This window comes from Triticum urartu, chromosome 1 (genome assembly GCF_003073215.2).
Source record: "Triticum urartu cultivar G1812 chromosome 1, Tu2.1, whole genome shotgun sequence".
NCBI classification, from domain to species: domain Eukaryota; kingdom Viridiplantae; phylum Streptophyta; class Magnoliopsida; order Poales; family Poaceae; genus Triticum; species Triticum urartu.
Window position 1 is genome coordinate 278,262,458 of NC_053022.1, and position 22,678 is coordinate 278,285,135.

Here is a 22,678-nt window from a genome sequence, read left to right on the forward strand (position 1 = left end):
TCGCCTTTCACCATCACCGAATAGTTTTGTCCAAGGAAGAACGAGTTTTCTCCAAGACTATCAATTCTGTACCAGGGAGAAGGAGTTGGCGCTAGCACACTAGTATCCATCCCTAATACCATGCAACGGGTGTTGGAATAGGTCCGGAGAGTGCGACCATGGGAGACTACACCTGCTTCCTTAGCAGTAACATCATCAGTGGGCTGTATACACACAAGAAGAGGTGATCCAGATCCATCAGAATTAGTTGCCAGGCACCACAGAGTATATGGGCGCTGCTCGTCCTCATGCTCGTGATCATCACCATCGTCATCTCCCCCTTGGTTATAAAAATTTTCAAGTATAGGTGGTGGGATGTTCACAGGACCTTGGAAACACAACAAGAAGGTTAATTAGTAAAGGGAAACTTGCTAACCCACATGCATGTGGATGAAATAATTATAATTACGGTGGAAGACAAACGTACCAAAACTACGAGGATCCCATGCAAAAATAGTGCCACGAGTGGTGGCAGCAAACACAAGGCCCTCGTATTGAATTGCATCACAGTACTCATCCGTGTACAGAAACTGATTTTTGAGCAATATCCATCGAGTCAAACCACCAAGGACGGCAACAAGCTTGTCGAATATAGCACCAACTTTATAGTTGTTGTAATTCCAAGAGTGGTTGGGAACTTGAAAAATTGCTACCTTCCGTAGAAGACAGTCACCATGATTGTATTTGAACGTGCGTACAATACCGGGGTGCTCAACCTCTGGGCAGTCTGCTGAGATTTTTGGAAGTGGAACCCGGTCACGAGTGTACACATTCACAAGTTCCCACTCGCAGTTGGACCCAATGTAAACAACCCAATCTCCATTTGCGCCCGCCCAAGCCTTTCCCTCAAGTGATGGCATCTTAACATCATACGTATCATTATCAAGCGACATCAACTTGAACAGGGCAAGGCCTCCGTCGTGCCGGCGCCAGTCATCAGGGTCACGGCGAAGAAGATAGGGGAGATCAAACCGCTCCTTGACTCTTGGGTTCTTTGTAATGATGTTATTAGTAGAGTCGAGAATGGGCTTGAACGAACCTGCCATGCTAACCGAGGTGATGACGTCACACCGATGAATGAGTTCCTCCACCACGTCATCTTTCAGATCGGGGCAAGAATAACGGGGTCGTTTCCGGCCTATTCCCTCCATGGAGGATATGATCGAACAATGGAGAAGAAAGGGTGAAGGGCTGAAGGAAAATGGAGGAGGGAGAGGAAGAGCGTGCGACAGTAGTTCCAAATCGAGAGGGAAAGGCGAAGAGTCGGTGGACGGTTGCGAGTTTGCCACGGTTCACGAAGAGGCGCCCCGGCCTACACGTCCATTCGGAAATACTCCTACTACTCGCCGTCGTCTAACTGATATGTTGGAACGGGACCACATGTCAACGAAACATGGTGTGTAATTTATCGTGCAAAATGCGATCTGGTCGCGTTGGACCGAGGTGCCGCATTAGTTATCGACCTTTATTTTTTTAATGGCATGCCGATTAGTTTTGAAGCACGACTAACTGGTACTATAAGCAGAGAAAATATAAACTACTCTACCACTACTCCACCTCCAGTACTAGTAGTATAAAAAGGATATATAGGCCGGAGCTTCAGCGCTTTCTTCCTAAGGGCTGCCCACTTGCTTCTCACACTACCACCCTCTCTCCAGATCTAAAAAGACGGCCCCTCTCTCCCTCCTCACTGGTGGTCACAGATCCGCCGGGGAAGAAAAGGATGTGCAGCGTTGACGCACTCGTCGTCGGCGAGCGAGGTCACGCACTGACGATAAGGCCGTCCTCTCAAACCTAGCACCCACGCGGGGTGGCCTCCATCCCCAAGCTCGCTGCCGTAGTGTGTGCAGAGGACGAAGACGACGAGCGAAGCCACTTCCCGCCGACCCTCGGGTATGCTACCTCTTTTCGAACCATAACCTTGTTCTATTGCCCCATCTGCCACGTCGTTGCATGTGGATCTTTTTCCACTCCACCATCTTCCCAATTTGCTATCCTCTGCTCTGCTAGCCATGCAGACGAAAACCATAATTTGCACTATTAAAGGAAACCCTACTTCATGCAGACTAATCCATGTCTGGGTTGAATAAGGAAAGGAAGGGAGACTGTACTGTCCAAGAGAGTAGGCATCGAACCTGCATCTAGGTTGAAAAGGGGAAAATCAGTAGCTAAGGAACGAGTCTCGTGTCTCTTGGTTGAAGAAGGGTAGAAAGGCATGACAACGCAATAGAGAATGACCAGGTCGATCGGTTTGTTGTCCTCACATAGGAAAAAGGTGGCTAAAGAGAACAAAAATGGGACGTAATCCACATATGTTGCCTGGATATTTGTTGCTCTGGGCAACCATACCTCCCTCACCACTCTGCGTCAGTGGAGGTACATCGTACTGGTGCGCCCGCTATCCGATGGGCCTCCCATGCTCTTCTTGCCACTTTTTTGCTGTTAGTATAACGCCAGCAGTCAAGTCAAGCAATGCTACTGGTAAAGTGATGCCACATTTAACTAATGTCGCTCTCAGTCTAATGCCACCGATAAATTTAAGCAATGCCATTTAATGTCACTGGATTATTTCAGGGTTAGCTATTGATTGTGGATGTATTAATGATTTTTCAGCTAAGGCATTCTAATGCTGTTGCACAGCCAGTATACAAATGATGAAACTTGTTACTACCTTCAGATTTTTGCACTGTTAATGCTTATAGATTACATACCTCATGTCGCTGTCAAAACCGGCGGATCTCGGGTAGGGGGTCTCGAACTGTGCATCTAAGGCAGATGGTAACATGAGGCAGGGGACACGATGTTTTACCCAGGTTCGGGCCCTCTTGATGGAGGTAAAATCCTACGTCCTGCTCGATTTATTCTTGATGATATGAGTATTGCAAGAGTTGATCTACCACGAGATCGGAGAGGCTAAACCCTAGAAGCTAGCCTATGGTATGATTGTATGTTGTCCTACGGACTAAAACCCTCCGGTTTATATAGACACTGGAGGGGGCTAGGGTTACACAAGGTCGGTTACAAAGGAGGAGATATACATGTCCGTATTGCCTAGCTTGCCTTCCACGCCAAGTAGAGTCCCATCCGGACACGAGACAAAGGGCCAGTTCTTTTGGGCGATTCTACCAGAATCGTCCCTCTCCCCAGCTTTTCCCAGAATCACCACTCCATATGTTTTTTACAATCCTAGCTAATTAGACCTTAACTAGATAGGATTGTAAAAAATATATAAAGGGGCGATTCTGGGAGAAGCTGGGGAGGGGGGCGATTTTGAGAGAATCGCTGAAAAGAACTGGCCCAAAGTCTTCAATCTTGTATCTTCATAGTCCAACAGTCCGGCCAAAGGATATAGTCCGGATGTCTGGATACCCCCTAATCCAGGACTCCCTCAGTAGCCCCCGAACCAGGCTTCAATGACGATGAGTCCGGCGCACAGTGGTCTTCGGCATTGCAAGGCGGGTTCTTCTCCATTTTCCGAACGTTTGTAAAGCAGTGTCCGGTCCCATAAATGTTTGGATCTCTTGGCTTCTATGCCCAATAAGGGCTATCTCCCATGCGTCGAATGAATACGAGGTGCCAGGGTGTTTTTACATTCACCCCCTAGCCAGATAAATAAATTGTCTATTAAAGGGATGGGGATCCTTACATCCAATCCATACCATCCTCCCCTAGCAAGAATCCATCAGAGCGCGTTTTGGAAAGATCCATTCCAGCATGGCCGACCTCCGCAGCTCCTCCTCCCGCCCCCGTAGCCCTAAGCCCAGTGATTGGGAGAGGTGTTCAGTCCCGCAAAGTCGATTAGTCGAACATCAGACTAAGGGATTTCTCCCTCTGGTGTATATGGTGCCCGTTCGAGCCGGGCTTGCCACCTACAATGGCGGGGAGCAAGCGGAGAGCTTTCCCTGCCCCTCTATGGGGGAACGGGTCTGCCTAGTTCCCTATTTATTAAGAGGACTCGGATTTCCAATTCATCCGTTCCTCCGCGGGCTCCTGGAGTTCTATGGCCTCCAATTACACAATTTCACCCCCGCCTCCATCCTACATATCGCCAGCTATGTTGCTCTCTGCGAGTTGTTCCTGGGCTGCGAGGCTCACTTTGAGCTGTGGAAAAGGCTATTTTGCCTCGTCCCTCGCACACAGAGGGGGTCACTTTATCAAGTGGGCGGAGCCGAAATATGGCGCATCGCCGATACTGGATACTTGTCCGGTTCCCCGAAGAAGTCGTCCGAAGACTGACCTTCAGAATGGTTTTATATGGAGGACGTTCCCCTTCCAGACCCTGTTCGGCAGGGTCTTCCTGAGTTCAACAATGCTCCTCTAAAGAAACACTGAAGTTGGCGCCCACGAAGCCCCCAGGTGGAAGACAATGGAGAAGTCCTCTATTTGATGAAACAGATTAAAGCACTGGCTCGATCAGGATTGACAGTAATCGAAGTTATGTCGATTTGCATAATGCGGGGAGTGCAACCACTTCAATATCGTGGGCACCCCTTGTGGGGTTTTAACGGGGCGGATGATGCCACCCGCTGCGGACATAAGGGTCCGGACAATGCCGCCGCTTTAGCGAAAATTCTGTCCGAATTGTTCAAGGGAGAGGAAGAGGAGTTCACCCGCATCAAGCCACGGGATGGATTCTCCATGTACAATCCTCCAAGCTGGGTAAGTTATATCTCCCTACTCCCATTTCTCCCGCATTCTTTGTCGTAAGTATTCACCTTGCCATTTTGCGGCAGGAACTGCGAAAAGACATAAAGGAGGTCAGCAGCCCTTCTCCACAACCAGAGGACCCTGACCGGGCCCTCGACTCCGGACTTGAAGAAGATCCAGTTATATTCGTGGAGCTGATAGACTGGCAGTTCTATCAGTTAAGCTGCGATGATGCCATGGTGGCCATTACGGCCGACTATCCCGGACTGCTCCCTGCATCGCACGTAAGAAAAACCAAAAATCCCAACTCCAAAAACTAGGATCCCCTTTTAGACACTTCACCCACCATATACACATGGCATTTTTACAGGGAAGGCATTTGGGACGCCCTGCCGAACCCGCAGCAACTCGCCAACAAGAGGCACCGAGGCCGGGTAGGCCAAAAAGGAAGGCGGTCGAGACGGAGACGCCAGCGCAAAGGTATGACAAAAAACCCCGCTCCGTGGTTGTCGTCTCTCTCGAAATATAATGACGCCCGTGTTTCTTTAACAGAAAAAACGCTCGCCGGAATGTGTCCGACGATGTTACTAATCACGCTTCCACCAGTCGGGCTCCAGGACCGGACATAGAGGCGGAAACCGATATGGGGCGGGCGCCGGATAATCCCCCTACAGAGGATGTGGATAGATTATCCTCTACAAACTCAGAAGTGGAAAGCTCCATGAATCATAGGCTCCACCAGTCCGTACTCCGTGACGCTTGTTTCTCGCCAGAGGCATTTGATGCCTTCAATTCTGGAGAGTCGTACCTCCGAGCTGCTCAAGATGGTCTAGCCAGAGCCACGGATCGGTATGTAAAGGATGTACGGGTAAGTAAATCTGATGATTTATATGTATCAGTAGCCCCTGAGACTTGAAACAGTTAGCGGAATTGATTTAAGGATCATCTTTATTGTGTAGGTTCTCACAAAGAAGAATACTAGGCTGTCACAGGAGCTAGAGGAATGCAAGACCCAACTGCGGGCCGCTATTGCCGCATTGCTGGAACCGAAAAAGTCACCCGCTGGTAACATTTAATTTAAAGAATTATGGTTACCATATAGTGTGCGGCGTGGCTGTAGATCTAACAATAGATGTTGCAGATGAATCCGGAAAAAATCCGGAGGACCAGCATGTTATGCGGCAGCTAGAGGCTAGCAAACGCGTGCTGACTGAGGTTAGGCGGGAGAAAAGCAATCTCCAGGACGCCAATATCAAGCTGAGCGTGGAACTAAAGGACGTCCGAGCCCAGCTTGCAGACTCCGAGAAGGAGAATAAGCGGCTTCGGCGCGGCATTTTCAGTAAGTGCTTGAACGAATCCTTTTAAAGGAGTTCGGCGAAGAAGCCGACTAACAACGTTATGTCTGTAGGTATGCTGACGGGTCGTCCCACGGAGGAAATGCCCGGGTCTACGGGTGATCTTCTATCCGAGCTCTCACATCTGCATGAACAAGTTCGACAGGTGATGCAAGGTGTTTCCCAGGCCTTGTGGCCATCTGTCTCCCTGCCAGAGGGTGTTGCGGAGCTTACGGAGAAGCTCAAGGGAGCACGACGGCGCTTCCGGTTATGGAAGATATCGGCCTGCCGACAAGGTGCCAGGGAAGCCTGGGCCATGGTGAAGACGTGGTATACCAAGGTAGACACAAATCACATGGCCGAGGTCGGACCTGTGGGACCCAACGGAAAAGAGATCCCCGTTAGCTTAGTTTATGGGCAAGTAGAATTAGCCGCAAAGTATTCCCAATAGGATTATAAGCTAGACCGCCTGTTGGATGGTATAGAAGAGGAATTTAGTTAGTCTGCATGACTATGTAATTAAAGTGACATGTATAATGCCTTCTAGCCGGATTGTAGATCATTTGTCTTGGCGGACCTTTTCGCTTCAACCTCGGGACCCGATAGTCCGGAGTGTATCCGAATATCTGCTCAGTTATATAAGAACCGGGGTATGCATGGAGACCAGGCGTAGGGGTCATTAGTGCTTGAACAGACAAGTGCCCAACTAGTTATGTTATATTACATGGGTAGTAAGAAACATCTTCCAGGGAGAATAGTTCCGTTAAGGGTTCCTTTCCCTGGGTAAGCATGCCCTAAAGTGCATATCCGGACTGCGATAGGAAACGCAGGAAAAACATCTAGGGGCAGATATGGACAATAAATAAAAATCATCTTTTGTTCACCGACCGAATATTCCCTTAAGAACGCTTGCTTTTGGCTTCACCCAGTCTAAGGTACACATCCGGCTGACCCGGCAGTAACAATTGCAGAGGTGCTCCCCTTATGCCCTAGCCGAATTAACGGGAACATAGGGCATAAATACAAGAGCCAGGCAACCCAGCTTGGCCAAAACTTAAGTCATATCAATGCATATAATGGCGAAAAAGGTACATGCGGAAGCATGACACATGTGCGGGGCCTGAGGCCTAGATAAATAATTAAGCTTCTGTGAAAGAAGCCCCCAGGTATGATGAGCGTAGCTAACGCATCTGTAATGTGCAAGCGAGGCACAAGTTGGACCTTGAAGGCCTAGAGAAAGAATAAAAGAAAGGAAGAAAGAAAAACAAGACAGATAATGTATATGCAAAAAATGGACAAAGGGAGGCGACGAACATAGAGTCCGGTGCTAGGCGTGGAATCTTCGGAGCATGGCCGCGTTCCATGGGTTCGGCTCGAGTCGACTAGTCGATGCATCCCGCAGTCGGTACGCTCCACCGGTCAAAACTTGGTCAATAATGAAGGGAGCTTCCCATTTGGGCCCGAGCTTGTTCTTTTTCTTATCCGGCAGGCGTAGAACTAGTTCGCCAACATTATAAGTTTTGGTTCGTACTTCTCTGCTTTGGTATCTGCGAGCCTGTTGCTGATAAAATGCGGAACGGGCTTTGGCTACGTCGCGCTCCTCCTCCAGGGTGTCCAGACTGTCCTGCCGATCGAGCTCGGCTTCTCTTTCTTCGTACATGCGCACTCGAGGTGAGTCATGAATTATGTCACAGGGCAAGACTACCTCTGCGCTGTACACCATAAAGAAGGGTGTATATCCGGTACTACGATTCGGCGTGGTCCGCAGCCCCCAGAGTACGAAGTCGAGCTCCTCTACCCAGTGTGCGTTAGACTCCATTAAGGAACGCACTAATCTGGGTTTAATGCCGCTCATTATAAGATCGTTTGCTCGCTCAACTTGACCGTTGGTTTGTGGGTGATAGACTGAAGCATAATCGAGCTTGATGCCCATTTTGCTGCACCAGAGTTTTACCTCATCGGCTGTGAAGTTTGTGCCATTGTCAGTGATGATGCTGTGGGGGACACCATAACGGTGTACAACCCCAGATATGAAGTCTATCACTGGTCCGGATTCGGCTGTTTTAACAGGTTTGGCCTCTATCCATTTGGTGAATTTATCCACCATGACCAGTAAGTATTTTTTCTTGTGGGTTCCCCCTTTAAGGGGTCCAACCATGTCAAGCCCCCAAACCACGAAGGGCCACATAATGGGGATTGTTTGGAGGGCGGTGGGTGGCATGTGGCTTTGATTTGCAAAGAGCTGGCAACCGGCGCAACGTTGGACCAAGTCCTGTGCATCTGCCCGGGCCGTTGGCCAATAGAATCCTGTACGGAAGGCCTTGCTTACAAGAGCCCGGGCTGCGGCGTGGTGACCACCGAGTCTGCCGTGGATTTCTGCCAAAAGGTTCCGCCCTTCCTCTTCGGAGATGCACCTTTGAAGGACTCCGGTAGTGCTTTTTTATACAATTCTCCCTCGTGGACCCTGTAGGCCTTAGATCGCCGCATTATGCAGCGTGCCTCATTTTGGTCCTCCGGAAGTTCCTGCCTAGTTAGGTAGGCCAGGAATGGTTCTGTCCCCGGGGCGATAATGGCCATTATTACGTGGGCTGAAGGTGTTATTTCGGTGGCGGAGCCTCTGATTGTGTCAGAGTTTTCGGTATTGGGCATTTTGGCCGGGTCCGGACTATTGTTACCGGTGTCCCCTTCCCATACTACGGATGGCTTGAACAGCCTTTCCAGAAATATGTTGGGGGGGACCGCATCGCGTTTTGCGCCAATGCGGGCGAGGATATCCGCTGCTTGATTGTTTTCCTGAGCCACATTGTGAAATTCGAGTCCCTCGAACCGAGCTGATATTTTTAGGATGGCGTTTCGGTAGGCCGCCATTTTCAGATCCTTAGCGTCAAAGTCTCCATTTATTTGGGATATTGCAAGGTTTGAATCCCCACGCACCTCCAGGCGTTGAATGCCCATGGAGACTGTCATCCGAAGACCATGCAACAGAGCTTCGTATCCGGCTGCGTTGTTGGAGTCTGTATACAATATTTGCAGTACGTATTGAACGGTATCTCCGGTTGGGGACGTCAGGACGACGCCAGCCCCTAGACCAGCCAGCATTTTAGAACCGTCGAAGTGCATGATCCAATTGGAGTATGCGCCGTACTCTTTAGGGAGTTCGACCTCCGTCCATTCGGCGACAAAGTTGGCCAATACTTGCAACTTAATCGCTCGTTGAGGTTTGTATGTTATGTCGAACGGGAGGAGCTCAATGGCCCATTTAGCAATCCAACCCGTAGCGTCGCGGTTGTTTATAATATCATTAAGTGGCACTTCCGAGGCTACTGTAACTGAACACTCTTGAAAGTAGTGTCGCAGCTTCCGGGATGCCATGAATACCACATAGGCTATCTTTTGATAATGTGGGTACCGTGATTTGCATGGAGTGAGGACAGTGGATACATAGTATACCGGCTTTTGAAGAGGGAATTTATGTTCGTCATCTTCGCGTTCGACGACGAGCACTGCGCTTACAATTTGATGAGTTGCCGCAATGTACTACAGCATTGGTTCGCCAATGTTTGGCACAGCCAGGATTGGGTTGGTTGCCAAAATAGCCTTTATTTCTTCCAATCCGGTTGTGGCAGCATCCGTCCACTCAAAGTGTTCGGTGCACCGAAGGAGGCGATAAAGGGGTAAAGCCTTTTCTCCTAAGCGGGAGATAAAGCGGCTTAGAGCCGCCACGCATCCAGTTAACTTCTGTATTTGTTTGAGGTCTGTTGGGGTAGCCAACTGTGACAAAGCTCAAATTTTGGCCGGATTAGCTTCAATACCTCTACTGGAGACAATGAAACCCAGGAGCTTTCCGGCCGGTACACCGAAAACGCATCTTTCCGGATTGAGCTTGATGTCGTATGTTCAGAGGTTGCCGAATGTGAGCCTCAAGTCGTCTATCAAAGAGTCGACGTGCTTGGTTTTGACAACCACATCGTCTACGTATGCCTCTATTGTTTTGCCGATTTGTTTCTCCAGACATGTCTGAATCATGCACTGATATGTTGCGCCGGAGTTTTTGAGCCCAAAAGGCATTGTGTTGAAACAGAAGGGACCGTATGGTGTGATGAATGCTGTTGCGGCTTGGTCGGACTCCGCCATCTTGATTTGGTCGCAACCGGAGTATGCGTCGAGGAAACACAATGACTCTTGTCCTGCGGTAGCATCGATAATTTGATCGATGCGGGGGAGGGGGAAGGGATCCTTTGGGCAAGCTTTATTGAGGTCCTTGAAATCGACACAAAGGCGCCAGGATTTATCCTTCTTTGGTACCATCACCGGGTTTGCTAGCCAGTCCGGGTGTTTTATCTCTCTGATGAATCCGGCCTCCAATAACTTGGCTAGTTCCTCTCCCATGGCATGTCTCTTAGGTTCGGAGAAACGCCGAAGAGCTTGCTTGACCGGCTTGAATCCCTTTAGGATATTGAGTCTATGCTCGGCCAGCCTGCGTGGGATTCCTGGCATGTCTGAGGGGTGCCAGGAGAATATGTCCCAATTCTCGCGCAGGAACTTTCGTAGTGCGGCGTCCACGACGGGGTTTAAGTGTGCCCCGATGGAGGCTGTTTTTGTAGGGTCCGTTGGGTGGACTTGGAATTTGACTATTTCATCCGCTGGTTTAAAAGAGGTGGCCTTGGATCTCTTATCGAGTATCACGTCGTCCCTGTCCACTGTGGAGCGTAGCATGGTTAATTCCTCGGCCGAGAGGGCTTCGGATAATGCCTCGAGGGCCAGTGCGGTTGTTTTGTTTTCAACACGGAGTGTTGTGTCCGGATCACTAGCGAGGGTGATGATTCCATTGGGCCCGGACATTTTGAGCTTCATGTACCCATAATGGGGTACATCTTGGAAGATCGTGAACGCCTCACGTCCTAAAAGGGCGTGGTATCCACTCCTGAACGGGGCCACTTGAAATGTAATTTCTTCGAACCTATAATTGTCTGGCGTACCGAATACCACATCTAGTGTGATTTTCCCACCGCATCGTGCCTCCCGACTTGGTATGATTCCTCTGAAGGTTGTGCTACTTTTCTTAATGCGGTTCCAGTCTATTTCCATTTTTTGAAGAGTTTCCTCGTAGATGAGGTTTAATCCGCTGCCGCCGTCCATGAGTACTTTGGTGAGTCGAAAGTCGTCCACAATTGGACTGAGGACCAATGCGGCTGGTGCTCGGGCTGTTCGGAATTTAGGTTCATCACTGGCATTGAAGGTAATAGTCGTGTCACTCCATGGATTTATTGCTGCTACGTGGCAGATTTCGACCATGCTGCGGAGTGTTCGCTTGCGCCTATTATTTGACGCAAATGTCTCAAAGACTGTTAACACCGTATTGTTATCCACGGGATGGTGTTCTGTGGCATTTGGGATAAGAAGATCCTCACCACTTTTGGCCACCTGCCGGAGTATCCAACATGCTCTAGGGCTGTGCGTTGGTATTGTGTCCGCTGTACTATGAATTTTGCAGGGTCCGTTAAGCCATCCCTCCAGTACGGTTCCATGCCCTGTAGAGGATTTTTGTTTCTTTGCAACTAGCTCGGGTGTCTTATGATAGTGCACCCTTTTACTTCGGACTGGGTGTGTATTTGGACCCAGATTATCCCAAAATTTTGTTTTGGTTTTCTAGGCGTTTTCCATCGCACAGTACTTTTGTACTATGGACGCCAAGTCAGTGAAGCGTGATATGTCACGGCGACTTAAGGTGTTAAGGATTCCCTTGTCCGTGCAATTATTGCAGAAAAGTGAGACTGCATCTTCCTCGTGACAGTCCTTAACCTTGTTCATCACAAGGAGGAATCTGGCCCAATAATGATGTACTGTTTCATGGGGTTCTTGCCTGATGTGTGAAAGATCATTTATGTCTGGGTGGGTGGGTGGATTTGAGTCCGAACCCCTACCCGATCTGAGATCCAGGGGCCGAGGAGTTTCCAATCTTGGAAATTCGGGTTCCGGAGTGTTACCCAATAAGTCTGGCCCGCTGCCTAATTCTAGGTTCAGGGCTTGGGTGGTGTCCTCCCGTAAGTGGGTATCTGGCTCGGGGAGCTCAGGAATCCGGACATAATTAGTCCTCAAAATAGAGGAAGAGTTGCCGCATTGTTCCTCCACCACCGCAACGTGATGGGTGACCGATGGAGAGTTAATCTCCCTTTGATTGGGCTTAAGCCAAATCCGATCATAGTCCGTAGCGACTCCCAAGGCGGCGATGTGATCCAAGAGTTTGTTTAGGGAAGAGAGCTCTATTGGCTCCATCTGCTTGGCTACTTCCGAGCCGACGTGGAGGCTGTTTTTGATGACCCGAGAAGTCATCGTCGGTGCAGCGGCCGAACGGGCAGTCATGACGAAACTGCCTAGCCGGAGAGTTTGGTCGAAAGCCAGAGCTCCCCCGGCGGTAATGTTTCTTTTAAAAATGAGACAAGGCATCTTTCCTTACGACGACGTCACAGAGGAACTCTCAATGAAAGCACCAATGTCGGTGTCAAAACCGGCGGATCTCGGGTAGGGGGTCCCGAACTGTGTGTCTAAGGCGGATGGTAACAGGAGGCAGGGGACACAATGTTTTACCCAGGTTCGGGCCCTCTTGATGGAGGTAAAACCCTACGTCCTGCTCGATTTATTCTTGATGATATGACTATTACAAGAGTTGATCTACCACGAGATCGGAGAGGCTAAACCCTAGAAGCTAGCCTATGGTATCATTGTATGTTATCCTATGGACTAAAACCCTCCGGTTTATATAGACATCGGAGGGGGCTAGGGTTACACAAGGTCGGTTACAAAGGAGGAGATATACATATCCGTATTGCCTAGCTTGCCTTCCATGCCAAGTAGAATCCCATCCGGACACGAGACGATGTCTTCAATCTTGTATCTTCATAGTCCAATAGTCTGGCCAAAGGATATAGTCCGGATGTCCGGATACCCCCTAATCCAGGACTCCCTCACCTCACTTTCATGAGATAAGTTAATTTTTTTGTACTGTGTCACCAAAATGCCAAGGCGCTGATGTCATTTTATTTTGGTTAAACTGCATAGACAATTATGAAGACAAGAGGAAAGGTCAAGAGTGGGCACCTCCTCCTCCGGTTGTTCTGTTGATTCGTTCGATCAAGTTTTTATGTTTGATCGATTATCAAGATTGGGATAGCAATTTTTAAGGTCCCCCCGAGTTCGAAATGATATTTACCTTGGAGGTACATGGTTTGCAATTTTTTTATACTATCATTAGTTAATAATGCTAGTTACCTTCAGACTTTTGTATTTGGTTTAATGCTCATGCACAGCTAGTATACCAATGCTGAAACTTGTTACCTTTACATTTTGTATTGTTAATTCTTATAGAAACCTTCTAGTTCTAGAGTTTATTAAAATATGTTCAGTAAAACCATTGTATTGTACCCTGTAATAAACTAACTACTCTACTGTTGCACTAGCCACTGGATTAGTGTATATTTGTAGTATTTGAATGGTGTTGCATTAGCGTATGGACATAAATAAAGTGTGGCATGCTTTCCCAGTTATGTGCTCAAGAAAACTACTACCTGTTTTTCTAAATACTAGACGTTTCGGTACTTTAAATTGAACCGTGAAAACGTCTTATATTGAGGAACAAAGGGTGTAGAGTTCACTCAAATTATCCCGGTAAAGCTAATCACGCCTTTGTTAAAATTAATGTTCATTATGTTATCGGAGGAGGTCTGTATGTTTGTCTCTAATGCCTGTCGACTACATACCTGACATCATGATGTAATGTTAAGTCATTTCCTTTTGTACAGTGTCACTGAATTGTCAAGGCGGTGATGGCATATTATTTTAGTAGAACTGCACAAAATTTGCTTAAAAGAAGAGGAAAGGTCAGGAATAGCTCAATTTTTCAGAAAAACTATGTATGCCTTCCTGACATCAGCCGTTGTTGCTTTATTTACTCGTTCAAACAGGTGGTTGGAAACAGTCTTGCTACCTTTTCCCATTAAGAAATTGGAATGCTTATATTTGTGAGTCTATGCTTCAACTAGTGCCACTTTTAGAGTAATCACACTTTCAATATCTATGCAAACACGGATGCTCGATTTTAGTGGAACTGCACAAAAAGTCCAACTGGTTCAACATTAGGAGCATGTTTCTTTCCAAACCTTTATATCCAATTGGTGGCAGTATGAGCTGTTCATTACGAAGGTACATTGTTTGCTACTATATTGCTACTCTTTTTGTACTGTCATTAGATAGTAATACTAGTGGTTTGCATGTGAATTTATTGGCAGGGTGGACCTACATTGGAGGTGCAGGACGGGATTCAATGATTGGATGCTCAATTTCGGTTGTATCGATTTCACCTCTTCCATCACTGCGAATGGATATCCATGGTCCGATGAAGAATAGGTGCTATATTTCTGCTCTGAACCAGTCAATCAGTTCAGTATGAAATTGTCTAGGGAAAAACATAACTGTATCAGATTGTCAAGTGCAGAACATGACAGATGCTAAGCGAAAGAGACATTTTTAAACCGAAAATACAAGGTGTGGTATACGTTTACTACCTGCTTGATATTTGTGCAGACAGAGATGTCTGCCCGTTGCTATTTGGCAAACAAACAAAGTGTCCGCAATTTTGGTTGAACTGCACAAGAGAATAGTATAGTCACTGCATGGAGTGCCATTTGAAAATAGACACGGAAAGATTGGATAGTCACTTCATGGACTGCAGAAAAGTAGTACTGTACTTGTCGATGTCAAAACCGGCGGATCTCGGGTAGGGGGTCCCGAACTGTGCGTCTAAGGAGGATGGTAACAGGAGGCAGGGGACACGATGTTTTACCCAGGTTCGGGCCCTCTTGATGGAGGTAAAACCCTACGTCCTGCTCGATTTATTCTTGATGATATGAGTATTACAAGAGTTGATCTACCACGAGATCGGAGAGGCTAAACCCTAGAAGCTAGCCTATGGTATGATTGAATGTTGTCCTACGGACTAAAACCCTCCGATTTATATAGACACCGGAAAGGGCTAGGGTTACACAAGGTCGGTTACAAAGGAGGAGATATACATATCTGAATTGCCTGGCTTGCCTTCCATGCCAAGTAGAGTCCTATCCGGACATGAGACGAAGTCTTCAATCTTGTATCTTCATAGTCCAACAGTCCGGCCAAAGGATATAGTCCGGCTGTCCGGGGACCCCCTAATCCAGGACTCCCTCAGTAGCCCCTGAACCAGGCTTTCAATGATGATGAGTCCGGCGTGCAGTATTGTCTTCGGCATTGCAAGGCGGGTTCCTCCTCCGAATACACCACAGAAGAATTTGAATACAAGGATAGCGTAAGAACCTGCAAAATAAGTTCCACATACCACCATAGAGAGAATAATATTTCCACAAATCTAATCCGCTGACTTGTTTTGGCAACATGACATTATGCCATGTCCCGGTGATTATTCGATCCGTTTCCCTTAACTAGCCCCGCACATAACGTGAGGCAGTTTTTTGACACGTCTTGTCAAAGCAGAGATCGTGCCCCCTTTATTACGGGATTCGCATTAATACGGGCATGGGTAACCCGACCACGCCTAGGACTCCGAGATTTTAGGCAAGTCCCAAACGGCCACGAGGAGGACGCTTGATATTTACCCTCTTTATAAAGGGTCAAGGCTTTTACTTTTTTCCTCCCGTGCTCAGTCGAATCCCTCCCCCGCCTCGAGTTCTAACACTCAAAGGCTAGGTCAGGTGCTTCGGATCTTCAATCATGTCCGGACCCAGCCTCTAGGGCCGGTGGATGCCCTCCTCCGTTACGGAAGAGGATATCAAGAAGTTGAGGGAGGCAAGATACCTGACCGCCGAAGTCTCACATTGCCTGCCCGCCCGAGGGCAGGTTGTCCCTACTCCTGAACCCCATGAAGATGTCGTGTTCATCTCCCACTTCCTCTGAGGACTAGGCCTCACTCTGGATCCCTTCGTAAGGGGTTTGATGTTCTATTACGGGCTTGATTTCCATGATCTAGCCCCGGACTCCTTTCTCCACATCTCAACATTTATTGTCATATGTGAGGCCTTCCTCCGCATTACCCCTCACTTCGGCCTGTGGCTCAAGACCTTTGATGTGAAGCCAAAGACGGTCGAGGGGCAGTATGCAGCGTGCGGGGGTGCATTAGTAAGCAAGATTGCTGGAGCTCCGTGGCCAAAAGGTTCCTTTCCAGAGGTGTCCGGATTATGGCAACGGGAGTGGTTCTACATCACTGCTCCCAGAAGTGCCAAGTGGGTAGCTTGCCCCGCCTTTCGCTCGGGCCCTCCACCACAACTGATGTCATGGATCAGCAGGGGGCTGAGCTGGGGTCCAGCCAAGGATGTGCCCATACTGCAGAGCCACATCCGAGATCTCTTCGAGGGAGATTTTAGTTTGGTTATGTTAGTGCAAGTCATGCTGGTTCATCAAGTCCAGCCTTGCAAACGCCGGCCCCTCCGTTTGTGGGAATTCAACCCCGAAGGACTGCGCGCTGTTCAGAATTTCCTCGGCCTGATGCACGAGTAGATGAACAAATCATTCTTCGAACCCCAAACAGAGTGTCCGGATACTACCGAGGATGTGGGCCTGAGCAGCAACCACACTGCCGACCAAGTTAGTAATCCTATAGCCAAACACACCGTCTTTTGTTTATCATGACGTCATTCTGAGAAATCGCTCTCTGACCAGGACTGGCTAACAAAGGCGAAGATGATTCGATGTTCGGCCCCCCTTCCCGAGGGTTTGGACAATCCGGTACTGAAAAAGATGCTCGAGCTAGCACCTTGCCCGGAGCCCTCAAAGGAAGATAAAGGGGGGAATAATGAGGGCGAAAGTGGTCCCCCATCGCTACCAATTCCAACCGAGGGAATGAGTGTCTCCGTGAGGGTGGATAACCAAGGGGAAGAACCTGACCTTCTCTCGCTCCGGGGAAGGAAGAGGACTGCCTCTGAAGAACCGGAAACCAAGGCTTCCAAATGGGAGAAGAAGTCTCTAGAGGTTCCTGCCCTGGAAGGTGCTCTTGCCGCACAAAGCCCGAGCGGGGATCAGCCCTCTAACAAGTCGTAAGTGATCAAAATCTACTTAATAGTAGAGATATTCTACCTTACTTCTGAGGAAAATAACCGAAGCATTTATCTTGCAGTTCGGATCTTAGCCCTTCTCAACAGAGCTTGTCTTCAGGGCAACTTCTTCCGGAGATGATGGAGAGCGAAACGCCTCCCCCGGACTCCCCCGCTCAAGAAGTGGGCGACCTTGAAGTGTCGTCATGGAGGGCCTCTCCAGATCCGGTGAGGCCAGAAGATAATCCTATAGTCACCCGAAGTCCCCAGCATCCGGCTCTTGAAGAGGGCACACAAAAGAGTCCGGTGCCGTTTGGTATGCGGTCAGACGCACTGAGGGATCTGCTGAAGCGAGCGACCATCTTGGAAGAACACCGTACGTTGATGGGTACGGTGATGGAAAGGATTTTGTCCGCTGAAAGTGGGTTGCACGATGCCTTTATGAGTCTACTAACGGGCTTTGAGGTACGTAAAATGATATACTTTTGTGATAGTACCGCACATTTTTAGGTGTGCCCTATGTAGATAGTAACCCCTGAGACTCTGGTTGTCACCGAGAACGGTGGCAAATAAAGGATCGTAGTCCCAGGTAGTAACCATACCGCCTTTATGTGCAGGTAGTGGAAGCTCCGGTGGCTAGCCGGACTCATGAGTTTGCCGAACTAAAGCGGCAACTGGATGTGGCGGATGGTGACATCGAGCTTGTTAACAAGCGGCTTGACGAGGCACGGGGTAAGTGATATTTTCTGGTGAATGTCACACAGTAAGAGCAGCGTGATGCCAGTATCTTTAATATGTTGTGACTACAGATGGAGCTGCCACCATGGAGACCCTTCGAGCAGAACTTGCCCGGGCCAAAGAACAAGCAAGGAGTAGTAATGCGGCTGCTTTAAAGGCAGCCAAAGAGTTAAGAGCCAAGAAGGCCGCGCATTGCGAGAGCAAAGAGAAAACGGCCAAGATGGCTGTAAAGTTGAAAGACACTGCCGACCGTTGCCAGTTCCTTGAGGAAGAAAACTGAGCGAAGGCAACGGACCTTGAAAAGGCCGCGATGGCGACCAAAGACACCCGTTCTGCCATGAGAGCGAAGAAGGAGGAGCTGCGTGAAGCGTGTGACATTGTGGCTGGGAAGCCCTTTTTGCTGCGGAGGAAGCTCGGAGATCCGCGGTATGCCCCTCTGGATCGGCTGTCAAGTTCGGTAGACGCATATCTAGACTTGGCAGCGAGCGCTGTCGATGCGGCCGAATACTTCCGAGATCAAACAAATCATGAAGTGGACAAGCTGTTCTGGTCGCAGTTTAACGTTCCAGAGCGTCCGCTTCCATTGACCGATCAGCTAGCCGAATGGGCCGAACTTAATAGGTTGTCCGGACTCGCCATGAGGTCTTTCATGGATCAACTGTGGCCAGAAAGGCCAAAGCCGAACAGTTATTTTAGCCTGGTGCAGCAGTTCCTTGGTGCGGTGCTGCGCATCAATGCGATGAAGAGGTCCGCATGCATAGAAGGCTCGCGGATGGCCCTTGCCCATGTCAAAGCATACTGAGCGTAGATGGATGCTACCACTGTCGCGGCGCAGGGTTCGGCCATAGGCCGAGTGGGTGCCGAGCACTATTTTGAAGAAGTTCTTGAGGGTGCTCGTTTGATAGAGGCCCAGTGCTCGAAGAATATTATGTTTGAGTGACATGTATTCCCATTTTGAAAACAATGTTTTATTAAATTTATCAAGGCTGTGTTTATACTTTTTCCCAAAAGTTTTGTGATGCCTCCTGTGCGACCGTTTATGTATATATGTATATAACCTGAAAGATTGCAGTCGTCGGCTTCACCCCCCACGCATACAATGCGGGGGTGTTCGCAGAAGACGCGTATTCACACTTAATCCAACGTCTTGGTCCTAGTAAGGAGGTGATAGCGCAGCGAACTAGGAAACCGGACTATAATGCTTTAACACTTTAACTTAGCCATAAGAGTTTGATAGTGGGGCTACTATATAGCCCTTGGTGGCTCCGCACTCGCCCGGATTTGGGGTGCGTACATGCCTGACCGGGAAACAGCCCTTCGTTAATGCGGAGGAATCTCGAAGATTCCGATAGGTCATCGCGTGGTTGACTAGTCTCATGCTATATCATGACAGTCAGTTTTCGGCTTTCTCTACTGAGGTGCTCGTCCGGATGAACCAGGGCACAATTGGAGTAGTTGTCCTGGTGCCGCCTTAGCCGATAGAGCGGAACGTAAGGCAGCAAAACACAGGAGCCGGGCAAACCCAACATTTGACCAAAGACATGATTCGGAGCTGATGCATATAAGGCCAAAATCGCGACGCCGAACACTCCCTAAGGTATTCGGTCTTTATGGTCTAAACCGGGTCTAAACAGTACCCTTTGTAATAAGCCCCTAGTGTCTAGGTACGTGCATTATTCTGGCGTGGCCACATGCCAAGACGTCAGCATCCTTCTCGGTTGTACTGAAAATCCGAGGGATGTAGATCAACAAGAGACAGTAAAAAAGGTTTACGCAGGGTCTTAATCTACAAAGAATCCTTGGAACGGGTCCCTGCTGCACGTTTGCGCCTGTGTCTCCGTTGTGCCATATTCTGGACGGGTTTAGCACGATGGTCATCTGAAAAAGAGAGGAACTTCATTGAAAAGTTGCCATGCGAAAGTTAAGTTATACTAAATAAACAATATACAGTTGAAAATGAGTGAAGGTGAGCCTTATTGCCACTTTTGCACGCGCGTTGAGCCCCTTGTATTGTAATAGGGGTATAGCTGTCAAACCTGTATTAATTACATATAGCTGAGCCGGACTCGTCTAGCCGTGTTTGTGGTCTTAACGACCTGTCAAATGCTTGAGTTGGTGAGGCCGTTTAGTGTGCGGTGGCCAAGGCGGCCGCACCGTCTTCGGCGCGCAAGGAGCGCTCAATATTTCCATTTACTGTAATGATGCCACGTGGATCGGGCATCTTGAGCTTGAGGGAAGCGTAATGCGGTATTGCGTTAAAGTGAGCGAAAGCTTTGCGTCCAAGTAGTGCTTGATAGCCACTTTGGAACGGAGCGACGTGGAAGGTTAAATTTTCGCCGCGGAAGTTATCGGGGGAGCCGAATATAACCTCTAGTAGCAGGGAGCCCCTGCAGTGAGCCTCCGGGCCTGGCGTTACTCCTTTAAAGGTAGCATTGCTGCGGAAATTTTTTGTTGCGTCTATCCCCATTTTGCGGACTGTGTCCTGATATATCAGATTTAAACTGCTGCCACCGTCCATCAGGACTCAGGTGAAGTAGTATCTGTCAATTATTGGATCTAATACCAAGGCAGCCCATCCCGCATGCCGGATACTTGCCGAGTAATCCCGATGGTTGAAGGTGATCGGTTGGGACGACCAGCGGCGGAGCTCCGCGGTGATAGGCCCTGGGGCATGTTCCTCTAAGGGTGCCGCTTAGTTTCTCCCTTTTATCACGTGTAACACGTTGACTATTTTAACTTCTAGTGGGAATTTCTTCTGTTCCCCTTTGCTTTGATTGCGAGGCTCATCCTCGTATTCACTTGGTGTATCCTGCCCCTTGTGTTCGGCGTTGAGCTTGCCGGACTGTTTGAAGACCTAGCATTCTCTGTGGGTGTGATTTGTAGGTTTATCTGGGGTGCTATGGATCTAACATATTTGATCCAGAATTTTGTTTAGGCTGGACAGTTCTTCTCTGTTGCCTTTGGAGGGCGGCTTCTGCTGGCCTGGCCGAGAGCTTCTAAATCCGGCGTTTACTGCCGTGCTCTTCGGGCTGTCTTCCTTATTCCGGTGCTAGTTCTTGCTACGTCGTGATTTCCCGTTTCCATCCCTGACTTCGGATGTACTTGGGTCGCTGGTGCTGCCTCTAGCTAACCAGCTGTCCTCGCCCGTGCAAAAACGGGTCATGAGGCTTATTAATGCTGCCATTGTTCTCGGCTTTTCTTGACCGAGGTGTCTGGCAAGCCATTCGTCTCGGATGCTATGTTTAAAAGCTGCTAAGGCATCGGCGTCCGGACAGTCGACTATTTGGTTCTTTTTAGTGAGGAACCTGTTCCAAAGCTTTTGGGCTGACTCACCGGGCTGTTGAGTTATATGACTTAAATCGTCTGCATCCGGTGGTCGGACATATGTCCCTTGAAAATTTGCTCGAAAGGCGTCTTCGAGCTCTTCCGAGCTTCCGATGGAGCTTTCAGGGAGGCTTTTAAGCTAGTGCCGAGCTAGCCCTTTGAGCTTGAGGGGTAAGTACTTGATGGCATGGAGATCATCTCCTCGAGACATATGGATATGGAGGATGTAATCCTCAATCCAGACCCCAGGGTCTGTTGTTCCGTCGTACGCCTCTATGTTTACGGATTTGAATCCCTCTGGAAATACATGATCCAGCACCTCATCGGTGAAACATAGAGGGTGTGCGGCACCCCTGTATTTGGGTGTACCGTGGTATTCGGATGTTTGTTTGTGTCACATTGTATGTTGGAGCGCGCCTGCATGGTCCATAGATGGATCTGGTTGCGCCGTCCTTTTGATGCGAGCCCTTACGTGGATCGCGTACTGGTTTATGTGCGGCGTCGATTGCCGCTTTATGTTGGCTATGAGGTTGTCTATCCGACCGGATAACCGTTTTATTTTTTAATTGTGGAGGATGTAAGGCCTCCTCGTCGAATTCAGGTAGCAACTTTCGCTTCAGATAGCTCTTGGTGTGGCGATTACTACCGTACATCGCTGCTGTGTTGAGTACTTCACTCCATTTGATTTTGAGTGTGTCTTGTGCAGCCTTAGGCCTTTGCTTCTATTTTTTCAGACTCCTCGCCGTGGCAACAAGCCTTTGGTGGGCATTATGTTGCTCCTGGCGCCTGGCCAGTGTGATGTCGTTCGAACTGTTATCTTCGACAGGGTTGGGTTGTTCGGCTTGATTTTCCGTGTTGCCGTGGTCGGGCAATGGTTCACCCTGCTCTAACGCTGGGTCTATGTGATCGTTATTTCTGCCGAGGCGGGATTTGGAGCGGCGTTTACGCCACCGCTTTGACTGCTGCTCGAGGGAACCACCCTTCGCTGCATCCTTCCGTTCCTTGTCATTATTTTCGTTGGGTGCGTCCACCATGAATACGTCATGTGATGAAATGGGCATCCAGTGCGCTGTGGGCAGTGGTTCCTCTTCGCCTGCCGCATCGTCGTCCATACCGTCGATGTCTTCAGAGTCGAAGTGGAGCATGTTGGTTAAGTCATCGACGGTGGCTACTAAGTGGGTGGTGGGTGGGCGGTGAATTTCTTCGTCATCAGCATCCCAATCCTGCCGGACGTAGTTCGGCCAGGATCCTTCTGACAAGGAAAGAGACCTTAGTGAGTTCAATATGTCGCTGAAGGGCGAGTGATGAAAAATATCTGCGGAGGTGAACTCCATGATCGGCGCCCAATCGGATTTGATAGGAACGGGCGCAGGCGGTTCGGAGTCCTTGGCCGGAGAAGGATCCGGCAATTTTGCAACATGGCTCTCGTGAAGGGTAAGGTCGATATTCGGCTCGATCACCGCAGAGGGTATGGCCTCCGTGACGGGGTCTATCCTCCGCAGAGGGTCAGAGCGGCTGCCG